We start from the raw sequence: 19,819 nt of genomic DNA on the forward strand, positions 1-19,819 counted from the left end.
AATGCAGAGCAGTTATAGTTTTTCCCAGAAAGCACAATAGAGACTATGTTTCAAACTCAGGAAATGTGTGCCTTACAGCGCATCAAAAATTCTTATTACATCAGGTAATGTTAGCATCAAATGTAAGAAAGCTGTATATCTTTATTTCGTTTTCTTTACATTTGACACAGATCTATTTGCCAGATCATCTTGACACACTCTCTTTTATTCCATCCATGAGAAACCTGATTGAAAAGCAAACATTCATTGATGCATAAGTGTGATGATTCCCACGTTTGGAATGTTTCTGGGAATAGTGGTAGGTTAGAGCAGTGTTTCTCAACCTTTTTTCAGTCAAGGTTCCCTTTAAGCATTATGGACAATCTCAAGGGACCTTTTAAGCATTATGGACAATCTCAAGGGACCCTTTAAAAATGATTGGCAGTCTCGAGGCACCCAATTCTAAAATGTAAAAATGATTCTAATAGTTTTACATAATGCAGCAACATCCACACATGTACGACACCCAACATTAGAGGTAATTTATTCTTCCAAAGCAATAACACTTTTAAAAACTGGTACTGACTAGTATTCAAATGTTTCTTTTCTCCCTCAGTTTTTCTCCATCACTTAGTTAATGTGACCCCAACACTGATGTAAAGGAGCAGGGGAAGATCAAACAAGTATGCTATGCAGACGACTGACCACCTCTTTATCAACGAATGGTGCACAATGACAACCTGTGGCTTTGTGTAAATAAAAGGCAGGCTTCATCCACATGCAGGCTTGTATACAATTTGTGGGTAATTTCTTGGTAATTTGCCAAGGCGCCCCTGAAGAAACCTCAAGGCACCACAGGGTACTGGAATATCACTAAGTCCATCACTTGAGAAATAGGTTGAATAAATACGCTTTGTTTGTTTACTTGTTTCACCTTTTTGAAGTTTATTGCAACTCTCTGTTACTTGGTCAACAGCCTACTCTTCATAACAAGGAACCAAATTAGAACAAATCAGATAATTTTCTTGAATTGAGTTTGAAGATTATTTATCGTGAGCAGATCAGCAGCTGATATTTGGTCATCAGAGTGGTATGTGTTTAAATAATCAAAGCAAGCTAACAACATCATTCTAATAAAAATGCAAAAGGGAATAGCAAAGAAAAAAGACAGTATTTAAAAAAAAAAAAAAAAAAATAGTACAATAAATGTAATCAGTTTCTGACTAAGCTGTTCACTGAAAATACAAAGATGGAAAGTCGTAGGTCATCAAACAAGCGGGCAAAAAAGCAGGAAAAAAAAAATACTGACAAGTAGCTAGTTTAAAAGGTGATAAAATAAGGCAAAAGTTATGTGCCCATAGCTGAACAAGAGACCAGACAAACTCTATAAAATAATGAAGCATAATTTGCACAAAAAAATATGCAAAAAATACGATTCACGTAGAACTGCGGCGGCGTAACGTATCGTAGATACGTTACACCGCCGCAAGTTTTCATCGCAAGTGCCTGATTCACAAAGCACTTGCAATGAAAACCTACGCTGGCGGCCTCCGGCGTAAGCCCGCATAATTTAAAGGGGCGTGTGCCATTTAAATTAGGCACGCTCCCGCGCCGGACCTACTGCGCATGCTCCGTTTCGAAATTCCCGCCGTGCATTGCGCGAACTGATGTAATTTTTTCGAACGGCGATGTGCGTAGCGCAATTCCGTATTCCCGGACGTCTTACGCAAAGGACGTGAATTTTTAAATTTCGACGCGGGAACGACGGCCATACTTTATACAGCACATACGTGTGCTGTGTAAAGTTAAGGCACCCAAAACGACGACTAAATTTGCGACAGGAAACTAGACTAGCAGCGACGTAGCGAACGCGAAAAACCATCATGGATCGCCGTAACTCCTAATTTGCATATCCGACGCTGGTTTATGACGCGAACTCCCCCCAGCGGCGGCCGCAGTATTGCATCTTAAGATCCGACAGTGTAAAACAATTACACCTGTCGGATCTTAGGGCTATTTATGCGTAACTGATTCTATGAATCAGTCGCATAGATACTCTGAGAGATACGACGGAGTATCTGAGATACGACGGAGTATCTCGGCTGTGAATCTGGCCCTGTATTTCTAGGCATTGGATGCAGATGAGTATCAAATTTCAAATGTCCTAGTTGTTGGAGTGGCTTTCTATCTGTGGTCATAATGTACTCCCAAATGGAAAAGGTGAGATAGGTATTGTCAAGAAAAGCAATATACAGTACAACAATAAAATGGGTGTAGACAAAACAATGCGTTCAACATTCAGGGTGCTACACTACAAATGACCAAACGCAATATTCCCCATGCACACCTTCCTGAAAATGGCTGTTTAGTAATACTGGGTGCTATAATGACCACAGGCTGAAAACCATAAACATTTAGAGTGAAGAAATGTCATCAGCACACCAAGGATTCCTCAAAAGGATCCAAAACTTTATTTTTGTGGTCATAGTACACATACAGCAATGTTTCGGATACAGGCAGGGCCCCTTCGTCAGGCAGGTGACACTTTGTCACACTTGTGCTGATGAAACTTCTTCACTTTGCATTATATATGACCACACACTAACGTGTACTAGCTTAGTATGTTTTATCACACTGGGTGTGAGGTATATTTTGGATATTGTTAAAAAAAGCATCTAAAAGTTATTAAATTTAAGATCCTTAGCTTACCTTAAACAAAGCCATTACAAGAGCCATTTGGTTGGTCTTGCACAAAAAAAATAAAAAAATATGGCTGAATTTAGGTAAAGTGCATGACGTAGGCACGGTTGCTCTGAAACAACACAGAAATGTTCAGTAAAAACTAATTGTGGCAGGTATAAGAGACCGTATACATGGAAAAACTGTCTTCAGAGTACATGTAACCAGATGTAGGAGGAGAATTTGTATTTTAAAATAAATATTTCCAGGATCAAAAACAATGGTGAAGGTGGAGACACAGAAAGCAATACAAATCTCACATAAGTTCTCACTCTTCCGCATTCTATTCAATAGTTTCACATATAAGATACAATCCATCAGGGAAATGGAGAATATATGCCCCCAACACAGCCCAGAAAAAAATATACGCGACTCTCTTTGCCAAACTAGCTCCCTACAGATCCTCACCTCTATTATTATGTGGAGATTTCAATGATGTTGTTGACCCGGCTCTTGATACCTCTAATACTTCGAGATGCAGGCCTTCCGCATTATCTGCACTACTCCAAAGAGAAGATACCTTTTTTTCTTCCCCTCATCAGTCTTACTCTCGGATTGACCTATTTGTTACTGATAAGCACCTACTCCAATCCATTACTGATTCCCAAATTGGAACAATATCTTGGTCTGACCACGCGCCAGTCAAAACTAAATTAACATCCTTTCCCAAACTCCTAGACACACGATCTGGAGACTAAACACCTCCCTTCTTAACAACTCTGCATTTGAGACTCAAATAAGATCCGAGATTGAGAATTATTTCCAATACAATGTAGATTCTGTAGCCGATCATGCTATTACATGGAATGCCCATAAAGCTTGCCTGCAAGGTTTATTTATAAAGCTTAGAGCCCGTGCTAAGAGAATACATTCTTCTACCACTGAATCCCTCCTAAAGTGAATCCGCACCCTAGAAACAGAGAACAAGCAATCTCCTTCCAAGGATGCTTACTTAAAACTAAAAGATCTTAGGCCCAGATTCACAAAGGAGATACGACGGAGTATCTCAGATACTCCATCGTATCTCTCAGAGTATCTATGCGACTGATTCATAGAATCAGTTACGCATAGATATCCCTAAGATCCGATAGGTGTAATTGTTTTACACTGTCGGATCTTAGGATGCAGTACCGCGGCCGCCGCTGGGGGGAGTTTGCGTCGTAAACCAGCGTCGGGTATGCAAATTAGGAGTTACGGCAATCCACAACGGTTTTTCGCGTTCGCTACGTCGCCGCTAGTCTAGTTTCCCGTCGCAAAGTTAGTCGTCGTTTTGGGTGCCTTAACTTTAGTCAGCAAACGTATTGCTGTCTAAAGTATGGCCGTTGTTCCCGCGTCTAAATTTAAAATTTCACGTCGTTTGCGTAACACGTCTGGGAATACGTAAGTACGCTACGCACGTCGCCGATCGCAAAAATGACATCAGTTCGCGCAAAGCACGGCAGGAGTTATGAAACATAGCATGCGCAGTAGGTCCGGCGCGGGAGCGCGCCTAATTTAAATTGTAACCGCCCATTTGATTTGGACCGCCTTGCGCCGGACGTATTTACGATACACCGCCGCAAGTTTCCAGGTAAGTGCTTTGTGGATCGGGCACTAAAACTGAAAACTTGCGGCGGTGTAACGTAAACAGTTTACGTTACACGGGTGAAATTGTACCTGAATCTGGCCCTTAGATCTCAACTTAGTGATCACCTTAGGAAAAATTTTGATTTTTACATTAAACGCCTTAAACTACAATCGTACATTGCAGCCAATAAACCTGGTGCCTATATGGCTAAACAATTTAAAAAACAACTTTCTAATAAAAGAATTGCGTTTCTCACTAGCTCCCAAGGTCAACGTATTAAAAATCCATTGGATATCGTTTGGTAATTTTTTATGTCAAGCTCTATAACCTCACAGAAAATGAGCATCCCCCCCCCCCTCCTTGCCCTCTATCTCCCCAGAACAACTTGATCTTCTTGCAGAACCTTTTTCGCCTGCTGAAATCCCTAAGCTCATCAAACATTTACCCCTACACAAAGCCCCAGGACCTGATGGACTCCCTAATGAGCATTACAAACGCTTTGCTGAATTACTGCTCCCCATCTTTGCAACACTTATAATCAGTTTACAACTACAGGTAACATTCCAAAGGAATCCCTTGATGCATTGGTGATCACCATTCCTAAACCAGGGAAAGCAACAGATAATCCCGCTAACAACCGCCCAATATCTCTCTTAAATACAGACACTAAAATGAATGCTAAACTCCCAGCACAGCGCCTTGCAAATGTCATTCCACTGATTATACATCCAGACCAGGTTGGCTTTGTGCCAGGATGGCAGGCTTCAGATGGTACCAGAAGGTTTATCGACCTACAATGGGCAGAGCATAGTCGAACGCCTTCTCTCTTCCTATCGTTGGATGCAGAGAAGGCGTTCAATAGCGTTTATTGGCCCTACATGGAAGCGGTCTTCTGCAAGTTTGGTGTATTGGGAACCTTCCTGTCAGCTATACTAAGTTTATACGCTCATCCAACAGCACGCGTATGGACTTCAGGTGTTATATCCAGCCCATTAAAAATCACCAATGGCACTAGACAGGGCTGCCCACTGTCCCCCCTGATTTTTGCCATGATAATGGAACCGTTTGTGCAGGCCATTAGATCAAACCCATTGATATCAGGTATAAAAATTGGAGATGTTGACCACAAAATTGGTCTTTACGCTGATGATGTCATCATTGCCCTAACGAATCCTAAGGTTTCCCTTCCTGCAGTCCAACACATCTTAGATTCATTCAGTTCAATATCCCTCTATAAATTAAATCATAGTAAATCCCTTATGCTAGACCAACTACATACCCAATATATCTCAAACAATTTTTCCTTTGCATGGGCTCCTAACTCCTTTCTTCCCTATCTAGGGATTCAGCTAATGTTCCCAAGCAATATTTTACTTAGGACAAATTTGGAAAATATCGCAGGCAAACTATTGCGGCTAACAAAGGAAATTAGCCATGTTCCTGCCTCATGGGCTGGAAGAATTGCTCAGGCAAAAATGTTTCTGCTTCCGCATATCTTGTATCTATTCCGAACAATCCCTCTCCCAATAGTGCATACTCAATTGAGAAAACTACAGGGAATTGTCAACAACTTTATTTGGCAACAAAAAAGACCCAGAGTGAAGAGAGCTATACTCTTGACCCCGGCCCAACATGACGGATTGTGTGCTCCGGACATCCTAGCATATTATCGCGCAACAATCTTAGATCAGTTAAAAACGTGGTGGTCGGATCAACGCCTGACAACTTGGAAACAAATAGAAGCTACTGCACTCCTTGCAAACCCCAAGCATGTTCTTGCTGCTACTTGGCTTACTCTCAAACCAAAGCATCATTTGCTGAGCACCATCACCGCCTCCCTAAGAGTCTGGTCAGCTATTTCGCAAATCAATTCAGGCCTATCAGTGGATACCCTCTCAGTATTGCCCACCAAAGCAATTGCCCCTCTAGCACCAGATCTACCCATCACAGACTGGATAAAGGCCAGCATTGCCAATGTGGGTGTGCTCTTTTCATCCTTGGGACTACACCCCTTCTCTTATTTACAACAGAAGTTTGGATTGTCTTACAAAATGTTCTTTGTCTACCTCCGGAATAGATCCCTTCTTTCTAAGCTTTGTTGGTCGACAGCAGACACTTTTTCTCAAGCCCTGCTAAAAAATTTAAACTCCAAAGACCCTAAAGTTAAAGGTATTTCCCTCTTATACAAGTTGATTACCATGCCAAACTCGGATCTACTCTCCTCATCCATTCAATATTGGTCCTCCTATGTGTCTCAATCACCCCCAACTGATTTATGGGTGAAGGCCCTCTTAACTCCCTTACGTCTATCTCACTGCGTTACTCATTGGGAATCTCTTCAGAAACTGTTCCACAAATGGAACTTTACCCCTGAAAGGCTGGCAAGGATATATTCGGGGCACCTCGTCTAAATGCTGGAGAGGCTGTGGCAACACTGGATCCCTATCTCACATCTGGTGGGACTGCCCGCTCATTAGAAAATTCTGGGATCAAGTGGGGGAATTAATTTTCTCACTGTGTGACATATCTATTCCGATGTCCCCTTTAGATCTACTCCTTGGTCTGTCAATTCCCTCCTGGCCTAGACATTTGCAAACGCTGGTGACACACATTTTAATAGCAGCTGGATTGGTGATCACAAGACATTGGAAATCAACCCAACCACCCCATCTAAAGGATGCCATCTGACTACTTAACTCACATTTCCTGATGGAATTCTCATTCGCCAAACCAATTTGTCTACAAATAGCTTTACCATGTCCTGGGAAAAATGGATCGCTGATCGCAGAAGTGTGCCCCTGTGTTAGATAAATCACCATGGACTCACCCTTTTAATTACTATTACTGGTCGACTGGGGGGCTTTTACCTGCCTTCTCATCCAGTCCACTTTCCCACTTCCCTCTTCTCAGGTTTTTGTCTCAACTGCTTTATCCGAATATCGGCATTAGGTCCCTAGGTGGTACACAGTTCCTATTTTTTATATATTGTTGACAAACCTTACTAATGGACATCTATTGCATATATGTCTCCAAGTGTTTAGCATGCTCTACATGGTAATACCTTTTGTTTATATGCAGGCTGGATCTCAGCTGGTTTAACTGCTCAATCTCTGAAGTATTCTGTAGATACACAATGCTATAAGATTGTCTCTACTGTTTTTTTTTTTTTTATGGTTTCTCTCTTTTCTCATTAACTCCTCTGATATGTGCACTGAGCCAGGGTATGCCCAATTGGCGTTGTTTTGCACACACTCCTTCTCTTTTTGAAATTAATAAATACTTTGAATATTAAAATTTGTATTTGTATATGCTCTTTTGAATATGCTTGCAATTGGATTTGTTGTATATATATATTTATTACATGTGTTTACTCTAGAGAACTCTTTGTTGTGTCTGTCTGTGTCAGGGTTAACTTAACGACACCTCAAAATCAGGTTGCATATGCAATGGTGTACTTTTGGTGTGGTCCAGCGTGTTTACAGTCCATTCAAATTAATGGGTTGAAACCGCACTGCACCTGGTTCACAAATTCCTATACGATTCATGGTGTGTATAGAGATGTACAGAACTGTTCACCGGCGAATAGTTCGCGGCGATTTTCGCTTGTTCGCGTTCGCCGCCGCGGGCAAACTTATGCAATGTTTGATTCGCCTCCTATTAATTAACATTGAGCAAACTTTGACCCTCTACCTCACAGTCAGCAGACACATTCCAGCCAATCAGCAGCATACCCTCCCTCCCTGACCCTCCCACCTCTAGGGCAGCATCCATTTTAGATTCATTCTGAACTTGCATTCTTAGTGAGAGGAGGGACAGAGTTGCTGCTGCTGATTTTATAGGGAAAGTGCTAGCTTAGGCCAGTGTACTCCAGTCCTGAAAGACTCATCTGATCTCTGCTGTTAGAACAGCACCCCAAACAGCCCTTGTTAGGGCTAATCAATCAGTCTGCTTTTTTTTTCTTCTCTGTAATCTGTGCTGCGTGGTTTACAGAGAGAGACAGAGAGAGAGAGAGAGAGAAAGGGTGTAATTTTTTGGAGTTAGATAGAGCAGGCAGGCTAGTCAGTTAATGTTACAGTGTGTAAAGGATATATATACATCACCAGGAGTTGTACATATATTTATACACTGTATAGTTTAGTTAGATTAGAGGTGCAGGGTGCTGTGTAATATAAAGGGGTCCAGTGGTGCAGTGCTGTGTAATGTAAAGGGGTCCAGTGGTGCAGTGCTGTGTAATGTAAAGGGGTCCAGTGGTGCAGTGCTGTGTAATGTAAAGGGGTCCAGTTGTGCAGTGCTGTGTAATGTAAAGGGGTCCAGAGGTGCAGTGCCGTGTAATGTAAAGGGGTCCAGAGGTGCAGTGCTGTGTAATGTGAAGGGGTCCAGAGGTGCAGTGCTGTGTAATGTAAAGGGGTCCAGTGGTGCAGTGCTGTGTAATGTAAAGAGGTCCAGTGGTGCAGTGCTGTGTAATGTAAAGGGGTCCAGTGGTGCAGTGATGCGTAATGTAAAGGGGTCCAGAGGTGCTGTGTAATGTAAAGGGGTCCAGTGGTGCAGTGCTGTGTAATGTAAAGGGGTCCAGTTGTGCAGTGCTGTGTAATGTAAAGGGGTGCAGTGCTGTGTAATGTAAAGAGGTCCAGTGGTGCAGTGCTGTGTAATGTAAAGGGGTTCAGTGGTGCAGTGATGCGTAATGTAAAGGGGTCCAGAGGTGCTGTGTAATTTAAAGGGGTCCAGTGGTGCAGTGCTGTGTAATGTAAAGGGGTCCAGTGATGCAGGGTGCTATGTAAAGGGGTCCAGAGCTGTGGGGTGCTGTGTAATGTAAGGGGCCCAGTGGTGCAAGCTGCTGTGTAATATAAAGGGGTCCAGTGGTGCAGTGCTGTGTAATATAAAGGGGTCCAGTGGTGCAGTGCTGTGTAATGTAAAGGGGTCCAGTGGTGCAGTGCTGTGTAATGTAAAGGGGTCCAGTTGTGCAGGGCTGTGTAATGTAAAGGGGTCCAGTGGTGCAGTGCTGTGTAATGTAAAGAGGTCCAGTGGTGCAGTGCTGTGTAATGTAAAGAGGTTCAGTGGTGCAGTGCTGTGTAATGTAAAGGGGTCCAGTGGTGCAGTGCTGTGTAATGTAAAGGGGTCCAGAGGTGCTGTGTAATGTAAAGGGGTCCAGTGGTCCAGTGTAACCCTTACACTACCTGATCGATACAACATCATACCTGATGTTTTAAATCACGTTATTCCAAACAATTTATGAATCTTAGGTGATTTATGCCCTTTATGGATTAAAAACGGACTCTGCGACAACTACGTAATTTTCCATGGGAGTTTTGCCATGGATCCCTCTCCGGCATGCCACAGTCCAGGTGTTAGTCCCCTTGAAACAACTTTTCCATCACTACTGTGGCCAGAAAGAGTCCCTGTGGGTTTTAAAATTTGCCTGCCCATTGAAGTCTATGGCGGTTTGCCGGGTTCGCCCGTTCGCGAACTGTTGCGGAAGTTCGCGTTCGCCGTTTGCGAACCAAAAATTTTAGGTTTGCGACATCACTAGGTGTGTACTGGCCCTAAAACCAGAATATAGAGCATTTGTTTTGGTCGTTGAGAATGGATAACTTGCACATGGCCTCTTGGGGTCATTCAAGGTAGACTTTGGGTGTATTTCTCCCCACCTGATGGCCATAGGTGCTATATACAGTAAAACCACCCATAGACATAAATGACTGTATGCAGGTACACGCTGTCACATGCATGAATCCACACATGTATGCAGATGTAGAACCCTGAACACAGCCAGAGGGCATTCAGGGTTTTACATCTGTATGCATTTATGAGTTGACGCAAGTACTGGCATATAACCGCATATACCCATTCATGTCTATGGGGTGGCTGTATGTAGCATCTGTGGCTCCCAGGCAGGGAAATATGCCCAAAGTTTAAGTTGTATGGTTCCAGAAAGCTGTGTGCATGAACCCTAAAAACAGCTAGAGAGGTCATAAATGGCTTGTTTTAAAGCTATTTTTTCTACTTGTTAAGACTATATAAATATTTTAATGTCCATAGTACAGGTGCAATTTAAATACTGAAACTGATGTGATTGGATCTAAAAGAAGCAACTTTATAACATGGTTCAATCATCTTTTTTTACTTCTGATTTAATATAAATGATCATGGTGTTTTTTCTACAGTATAAACAGATCTGTATTCTATTGCAACAAATGTTAGTACGTTGTACATTTAAATTTGTATATTCTCTTTTTATTGTAAGAGTTTCATTTATATAGTAGATAATTAGTAAATTAGTTAATTGATATCTTTTTTGTAAAGGTGATTTATGTGAGTTAAGCCTCGTACAAACGACCGAGTTTCTCGGCAAAAACCAGCAAGAAACTTGCTGGGAGATATTTTTTTGCAGAGGAAACTGGTCGTGTGTACATTTTCGTCGAGGAAACTGTCGAGAAACTCGACGAGCCAAAAATAGAGTAAGTTCTCTATTTCCTCGACGGGAATGGAGAAACTTGCCTTGTCGAGTTCCTCGACAGCCTAACAAGGAACTTGACGAGGAAAACGATGTGTTTCGCCCGTCGAGTTCCTCGGTCGTGTGTACAAGGCTTCACTATATTACATGATAATATACATGGCATTAACACATCCAATTTATTTTGAATGGGCTGCCAATCAATCATCGACAGTATGTGCCTTGTGTAGTTTTGTACTGCATTGTTCTCTACTGTTCAGCAGTGTTTTGTGGTACCATCAGGGCCGCCATCAGGGGGGTACAGGCATTACACCTATAAAGGGTCCGAATGTCCCCAGGGGCCTGCTGCCACCCCTCAGCGGCACTCGGCTGGAGAGAGGAGAGGAGAGGAGAGAGAGATGAGACACAGATGACACGGCAGCAACCCCCCCCAGTCATTTTTGGCACCCCCCGTTTCTCAATGTAATTCTCGTCACCAACCAACCCCCCCCCCCCGGTTCTCAATGTAATTTTTGGCATCCACACACCCCCATGCAAATTTTGCAACTATAGGGTATTACATTTGTTAATTTGCATCTGGAAATGTTTGCAATATTTGCTATAAAACCAAGCAGCAATTTGAATTACTGAGGCATAAGGAAAATCCAATCCAGTTCAAACTTTCCTTTGGATAATCATCAATAATAGGAAAAACAGCAGGATCATATATTGCATGCTAGATGAGTGCTGTGGTCAAATATTTGCTAAGGTTTTAGTATACTTTAATATATGAGGGTGCTAGAAGATATTATGCAACACCATAAGACATATTTATTGTATTATTAGAATGCTTAGAGACTTTCAGGCAATCAGATCCAGAACTTGAGGTTGAGATAAATTTTATTTGGAGATGAACAAGATTGTATCTGTTGAGTACAAAAGAGGGTCATGTCAAAATAGATGCAGCTGTAGGATTTAAATGACTCTCCAGTGATAAACATTCAAATGGAAACTTAAATAAATATGTATTTTTTTTGAGCAGTTTTGAAGAAACCTAAAACTCAGTTTAAGGATACAAAATAAAAGAGGATATGTCCTGTACAGTATTATAAAATATACATATTATTGGATAATAGTCACTGTAGAATAATATGTAAAATACAGTATTACAATCAAGAGCCACAAACTAGTTAAAGCATTTGTTAACCTACCCCCAAAAAAATGGATCCTGCTCCTTTAACCCTTTTGCTACTGATTTGCGCAAATGTTTATCAAACCAATATTTTTGCTAACAATCCACAAAAAACATGATTAGCAGATAGATACACAGCAAATTTTACAAAATTCCTACTAAATATAAAAGCTTGACCTGTATTGAGTTAATAAATAACAAATATTTGTAATTTTTTACGTTGCCCCTTTTTGCAAAGTTGAACGTACGCAAAAATGTAAATATCCAAATTTCTCTAACAAACTGAAGGTTTCCTTACAGCTTTCAGAATTTGTGAAAGACCCCCAAAACCATATATTTTCTAAAAGCATGTGACCTCTAGAATAAAAATAAGGTGCTACTGATTTTTTAGACCCCATGGTATTTGCACAAATGTTTATTAAACCAATATATTCGCAAAAATTACACTAAAACCATTATTAGCAGATAAAAACACAGCTGACCACATTTGACCAAATTCCTGCTAAATCCCTGCTAAATATAAAAGCTTAACCTCTAAGGAATTAATAAATAACAAATATTAGTACATTTTTAATTGCGCCTTTTTGCAAAATGGTAAAAATCGAACGTACCCAAACATTTCTCAAAAAAGCTGGAGGTTTTCATTTTTCACTTACAGCTTTCAAAATTTGTAAAAGACCACGAAACTGTACATTTTCTGAAAGCACATGGCCAGTAGAATAGAAAGAAGGTGCTACTGATTTCTAAGGCAGCGTGATATTTGCACAAATATTTATCAAAACAAAATGTTTGCTAAAAATACACTAAAATCATTGATAGTGCACATAAACACAACATAACGTACAAAATTCCTGCTAAATTGCTACTAAAGCATCGTTCACATGTGGCATACTAAAGTGTATGCCAATGGGGGGTTATATTTAACCGCACAGGGATGCACAGGTGTTCCATGCTTCCCCATACAGGCAGTCCCATTTATGTCAATTGGAATGCAATGGCTGCACAGGCATAGCTGCTGTTCCCAATCTGACATCCGTGTGGGTGTGGGTACCTTACCCCGAACACAGACAGTGCAAGCCCAGGGACAATGACCTATAAACTGTGCAACTCAGTTGAACAACAAATCTTTTAGGTGGAGGAAATAAAAATAAAAACATAGAAATAATATGCTTGCATAAGTGTGCATACCCTTACAACTAATACTTTGTTAAAGCACCTTTTTATTTTATTACAGCACTCAGTCTTTTGGGTATGAGTCTTTCAGCATGGTACATCTTGACTTGGCAATATTTGCCCACTCTTCTTTTCAAAATATGTCAGTTTGCGAGGGCATCTTCTGTGCACATACCTCTTCAGATCACCCCACAGATCAGATTCAGGTCTGGGCTCTGGCTGGGCCATTCCAAAACTTGAATCTTCTTCTGGTGAAGACATCCCTTCTGGTGAAGACATCTGATTTTGATGTACAATTTTCTTCATGTTCAGCTTTTTTTAGCAGAAGCCTGAAGGCTTTGTGCCAATATTGAATGATATTTGGAACTGTTTATAATTCCCTCTACCTTGACTAAAGCCCCTGTTCTAGCTGAAGAAAACAGCCCCAAAGCATGATGCTGCCACCACCATGCTTCACATTGGGTATGATCTTCATTTGCTGATATGCTGTGTTGTTTTTGTGTCAAACATATCTTTTGGGATTATGGCAAACAAGTTCAACCTTGGTTTTGTCAGACCATATTTTCCCACATGCTTTTGGGAGACTTCAGGTGTTTTTCTTTGCAAAATTTAGCTGGGCTTGGATGTTCTTCTTTGTAAACCCCACTTTACCCCATAGCCCACGCATTTGAAGAATATAGGAGATTGTTGTCACATGTACCACACAGCCAGTACTTGCCAGATATTCCTGCAGCTCCTTTAATGTTGCTGTAGGTCTCTTGGCAGCCTCCCTGACCAGTTTTCTTCTCGATTTTTCATCCATTTTAGAGAGACGTCAAGTTCTTGGTAATGTCGCTGTTGTGCCATATTTTCTCCACTTCATGATGACTGTCTTCACTGTGTTCCATGGTATATCTAATGCCTTGGAAATTCTTTTGTACCCTTCTCCTGACTGATACCTTTTACCAATGAAATCCCTCTAATGCTTTGGAAGCTGTCTGTGGACCTTGGGGTTTGGTGTAGAATGTGACTAAGAACATGTCAGGAAAAACCTACTACAACAGCTGACCTTTATTTGGTGTGAATCAGAGGCACTTTAAATGATGAAGGTGTTTACTGACTCCTATTTAACATGAGTTTGAATGTGATTGCTTAATTCTGAACAGAGCTACATTCCGATTTATAGAAGGATGTGCACACTTACGCAACCACATTATTTTATTTTTTCTTCACCCCCAGTTCACCCTTCAGTTTGTTTTTCAATTCAGTTGTGCAGTTTGTAGGTCACATTAAGGTGGAAAAAGTTCTGAAATGATTTATCTTTGTCTCATTTTTTTACATCACACACATGACATTTTATCAGGGGTAAGTAGACTTTTTATATTCACTGTATGGTGTATTATATGTATACATGTGTTCTATTTACTTACCAGAAAAAAATACCCCATTTAGTATGGTCCTGAAGAAGATACGCAGTTAGCGAAATATATAATGGAGAGGTGCTTCGGTTGTGGCCCTACTGGGGTATATGTATTTTATGATATAGTGGCAGTATTTTGAGCACTATATGATTTTGATATTCTATATATGCAGTTGCGTTTAAAAAAAAAATTGTAATTAAAGATTGTAATATTTTTTTTATAAATGATTGTGTGTGTCTCATGTGGGTACCATTAAAGTCCACTTAAAGACAGTGCATGCTTCTGCTAGGTTTTATTGGTTCAATATAATTTAGGATGAGGCACGGTCAAAGTCCCTTTTTTTCTTATAGTGATAAAGTGGTTTCCCTTGTTTTATGTTTTAAAGCACAGTAAACAAATATTCCAGGACAGTATGAAAACCCCCAAAATGACCCCTTTTTGGAGGGTGGACACCCAAAAGTGATTTGATATTTGCCCACATGTCTTTGGAAATAAAGAAACATGCTGATATTAAAGAGATTAAAGTATGGAGCTTTGTAATTAACCACTAGATACATTAAATGTAGAGGTCATAAGCAGAAATGTAGTAAATTATGTTAATTGTTTATAGGAGATGTTGCCATCATCCCTGAATAAAACAAGCTACACAAGGGCTTTCTCTATAGGGACCTTTAGGGGCATGTACTCCTCAAACATCAAACATGTTAAACAATTGATTACATTTTAAACATGAATATGACAGCTATTCTTCTTAGTATGTGGTTAATGTTAAAAAAAAAACATACAAACCTTTTGCTTGGGGGGTTTGAAGCAAAAAAAAAAAAAACGTGAACGCCAGGATGACCCCATGTAACATGAGATAATTCGAAAATTTGCATCCATTGTGATTTTTTACCATGTTTTTTTCCTATTTTGCTTTTTAACTTTTTTTTTTAGGAAATGTAATACATTTTTTAACATGTTTGATGTTAGAGGAGTACATGCCCCTAAAAGTCCCTTGTGTAGGTCATACACAGGAGGATCAGATGGTTTGTCTTTAAGAAAACTATAAGAGGGGTCATTATCAGAACTTCATTCATTGTATGTAATAAATGAAGAGAGACTAATGCGCCGTACACACGATCAGGCTTTTGCCCGGCCTAAAGCACATCGGAATTCCGACGGAATAAAATAGACGGAGTAAAATAGAACATGTTCTATATTTAAACTCCGATAGAATTTATCGGAATTTCCGAAGGAATTTCTCCAATGGGGCATACACACAGTCAGAATTTCCGATGCAAAAAGTCTCTCTGACTTTTTCCATCGGAAATTCCGATCGAGTGTATGGGGCTTTAGACCCCTTTCACACTGGGGGGCGTTTTGCAGGTGCTATAGCGTTAAAAATAGCGCCTGCAAAGCGCCCTAAAACAGCTGCTCCTCACACTCCAGTGTAGCGGTGCACTGGCAGGGCATCAGAAAAAGTCCTGCCAGCAGCTTCTTTGGAGCGCATTAGGAGCGATGAACTCACCGCTTCTAATGCGCTCCTGCCCATTGAAATTAATTGGCAGCGCCGCCGTACCGCCTGCTGTAGCGGCGGTTTGTGGGTGGTTTTAACCCTTTTTTGGACACTAGTGGGGGATTTGGATGTAAAAAAGACAAAAGGTGAAGGAACATTTATCCTCCCTTCTACCCTGTGGGTTAGCAGAAGGGACAGCAATCAAGCATATGTATCAACTAGGGTTTTCCTGAAGTAAAGCCTTGCACTCTGGTGAGGAAAATAAGACAATCTAGAAGAACATTGTTTTCCAATATGTCTCCTGTTTGTGTTGTATTTTGAGAGTCAAATCTTCCATCTGTCCAATTTCTTCTGCATTGCATTGTCACATACAGAATTAATTGTTTTAGTAAGATTGCATAGGAATCGGAGAGTTGCATTATAGCAATGAAGAGGGATCCTAGGGAGAAGGCAGAGAGTGGTGGGAGGGAATGTAAAAATTGATAAAGTTGTAATACCTTCCAAATTAGACAAGAGACTTTGTTGGATTCATCATTGTAATGCTCCATGAAAGCCTGGGCACAGATCTTAATGGTGGGACCTATAGAAAAAAGTGAATTGATAGAGAGAGAAATAGATACAGTGGGCTTTATTCACAAAGCGGTATGTTTCCCTTTAAAAATGCGCTAAAATACCGTTTAGCGTTTTTCCAATTTTTTTTTTGCATTCACAGAAAACCACAAATACTGCATGAGTTATTTCATGAAGTCTTGCGGTATTGTAGTAGTGAAAACATTCAGTAAGTTAACACCTGCCACTAGCCCGTGTATTTAATTACATTAATAATTAGACATTGTTAAGGAGGGACAAGAGCCTCTTCCCCACAACTCTGGCCGGTGGTTTTGAGGGTGGGCGGGTGGGCGAATTATCGGAATCTGAAAGCCCCCTTTAGCAAGGGGGCCCCCAGATCCCACCCCCTTATGTGAATGAGTATATGGTACATAGTACCCCTACTCATTCACAAAAAAAATAAACATAAGACAATTCCCGTTAAAAAAGGGGGTTTTGGGGGCATGGCCTGTTGACTAAGTTCCGAGCTCCGCTCCACGGCCTGGATCTCAACAACCCGCCTCAGCTTTCCTCCCTGAAAATCCCTACCCTCCATACCCTCGGACACCCCAGGACATGTCCAAAAAAATACAAGCCACCTGCACTGAGCCGCCTGACACATTATTATACGACAAAGGCGGCATGGCAGTCAGCCCAAGATGGCACCATCTCCGGGAACAACCACCATGCTGACACAGTCAACCTGCCTGTCAGCAGTGCACCGCCGCTCTCACATCCAGGAGACACCTCCAGAAAGGATCCCAGAGAGAGTATGAACACTCTGCCACCCTCAGATGACACTGCAGAAGCACAGCATTTGGACATAGGTAAGAGGCTGGCAACCTCCCCTGCCAATTCCCCATGCAAAGAGCCCCAGACTAAGAGGCAATTATGGCCCTCTGTCATCACTGGCACACATGCTACAGAGCAAGATCCTTCCTTAACCTCTATCCTTGTTACAGACAACCCTGTTTCCAAGACAATGCTTAAGCCCATGCTACTCTCTTTGCAGAAGGACTTCCACAAGGAACTACAGTTCTCCATGTCTCAGATACATGACAAAGTGGATTGTCTTGAAGAGAGGGCAGATGCAATGGAGGAAAATGTGCAGGACTACTCTAAAGCACACAATGAGTTATTTGACACTCATGAACACCATACAGAAGAAATTCACCACATTAAGATGAAACTAGCCGATTTAGAAGATTGCTGTAGGCGAAACAATATTGTACTGTATACTGTGTGTATTTTTCTATTGCAAGAGCTGTATTAGTTCTCAAAATATACCTATTTGATACACCCTAGAGGTATAGTCTCTCTTGACCTGCTCACTCATCCAGATATAATTGACCACTATGGCCATTGCACTCACATCCATAAATGCCAAAGGCCTAAATCCTCCCTTCAAACACAACCTCCTGTGGCAAGAAGCATTAGCTCAACACACAGATGTGCTCTGCATACAAGAGACCCACTTCTCGAAACTTAAACAACCCTTGTGCAATAATAAACATTACCCTCACTGTTTCTGTATTGATTGCCATAAGTGCAGCAGTACATTTCTCACTGCACCATAGCGAAGCTGATGAAGATGGTAGATATTTAATCCTCTCAGCCCCAACTAAATAGTGGCAAAATTACATCAAAATCCCCCTACACCTATGCCACTGCGTCACACACTGGGAATCCTTACAAAAATTGTTCCATAAGTGGTATTACACACCAGACAGGCTGCAGTAATCTACCCCACCGCTTCTCCTAAATGCTTTAGAGGGTGTGACAATACAGGATCTTTGCAAAACATCTGGTGGGGCTGTCCAATCATTAAAGATTACTGGAAAAATGTAGCTGACTTCATCTCCTCTCTTTGTGACATCTCCATTCCTATGTCTCCACTGGACTTACTCCTGGCCTAGATAGCTACAAACACTGGTGACGCACATCCTGATAGCAGCTTGTCTTGCATTGGTGAAAAACTGGAAATCAATCCACCCCCCTGTTTTAAAAAACACCTTCCGTCTCCTCAACATGCACTTCCAGTTGGAATTTGCATTCGCCAAAGATAATTTATTAACACAATTCTTCTACAAAGCTTGGGCAAAATGGATCGCTGATCAGAGAAAAGTGCCCCTTTCTTAAAGGATACATGTTTGATCAAATTCCTTCTACTATCACATGATGAAATATTGTCCCCCCTTCAACTTCACAACCTGGACAAATTCCCATGTAGTTGCTTAAATAAAGGCAGCTCCCCTAACCCAATATCCTTACAAAGACATTTTGCTGTACTCTTATGATTTTTCTTATAAATATGGCAAGTGTCCTGAGTGACACCACCTGAAGACCACCAGTTACTGTTAACTTTCTCAACATGGTACTCAACTTTATATTACTAGATACACTTGATAAACCTTGTGATATTATTCACTCGATTAACAAAAGTTGAAGTTTAGTCATTGTTGTATGTGTTTCAAGCCAGGGTATGCCCAGTTGGCGTTGTTTTGTATTTAAACTTTTGAAAATGAAAATAACTCTGAGATCTTCCATAGTAGGAGCACATATATAATAATGGATAGATTGAGGTCAGGTATGCCTAAAGGGAGACCACCCCTCCTTAAAGACACAGGGGCACACTGGACACCCAGTAAGTAACACAATTGCAGCGTAGGTGTCCAGTATAACCTTCACCAAATTACCAATGGTACAAACAAATGGCCACTGCCCCAAACTATAACTGGCCTTAACAGCAAAGAGCACATGGAAAGGTGATGCATGTTAACATTCCCAGTTTAACCTACCAGCCAGCCTGCAACACATTTAGGTTAAAAACAAGGGTTTAGTTTGCATACATTTGCAAATACATGTGTAAGCTGCAGAGGCCATGTCACAGCACCCCGTTATTATCTGCAGTCCTAACTATACATTTTGAGAGCCTCCATTATAGGAGTACATATATAATAATAGATAGATTGTGGGCAGGTATGGCTGGAGGGAGCATGTAGGCTGATGTAGTCCATTGCAATTTGAAATAATTTCTTAAATGATGGGTTTGGTGGATTGGAATGACAATTCTCAAGGCTTCATTAATTAATTTTCATGTGTCAGTGCTCTCCATATGTTTTGAATTCCCACAAGAGATTGGGAAAAGAGAGGCCAGAGTTGGTGAGGGAGAAGAGAAGATCATCTGGGCAGGCAAGGATTTAATGTGCATCAATTTATTTTTAGCGTTCCTTTATTGCACAATGTTAGGCCT

This window comes from Rana temporaria, chromosome 1, assembly GCF_905171775.1.
Source record: "Rana temporaria chromosome 1, aRanTem1.1, whole genome shotgun sequence".
Taxonomy (NCBI): Eukaryota; Metazoa; Chordata; class Amphibia; order Anura; family Ranidae; genus Rana; species Rana temporaria.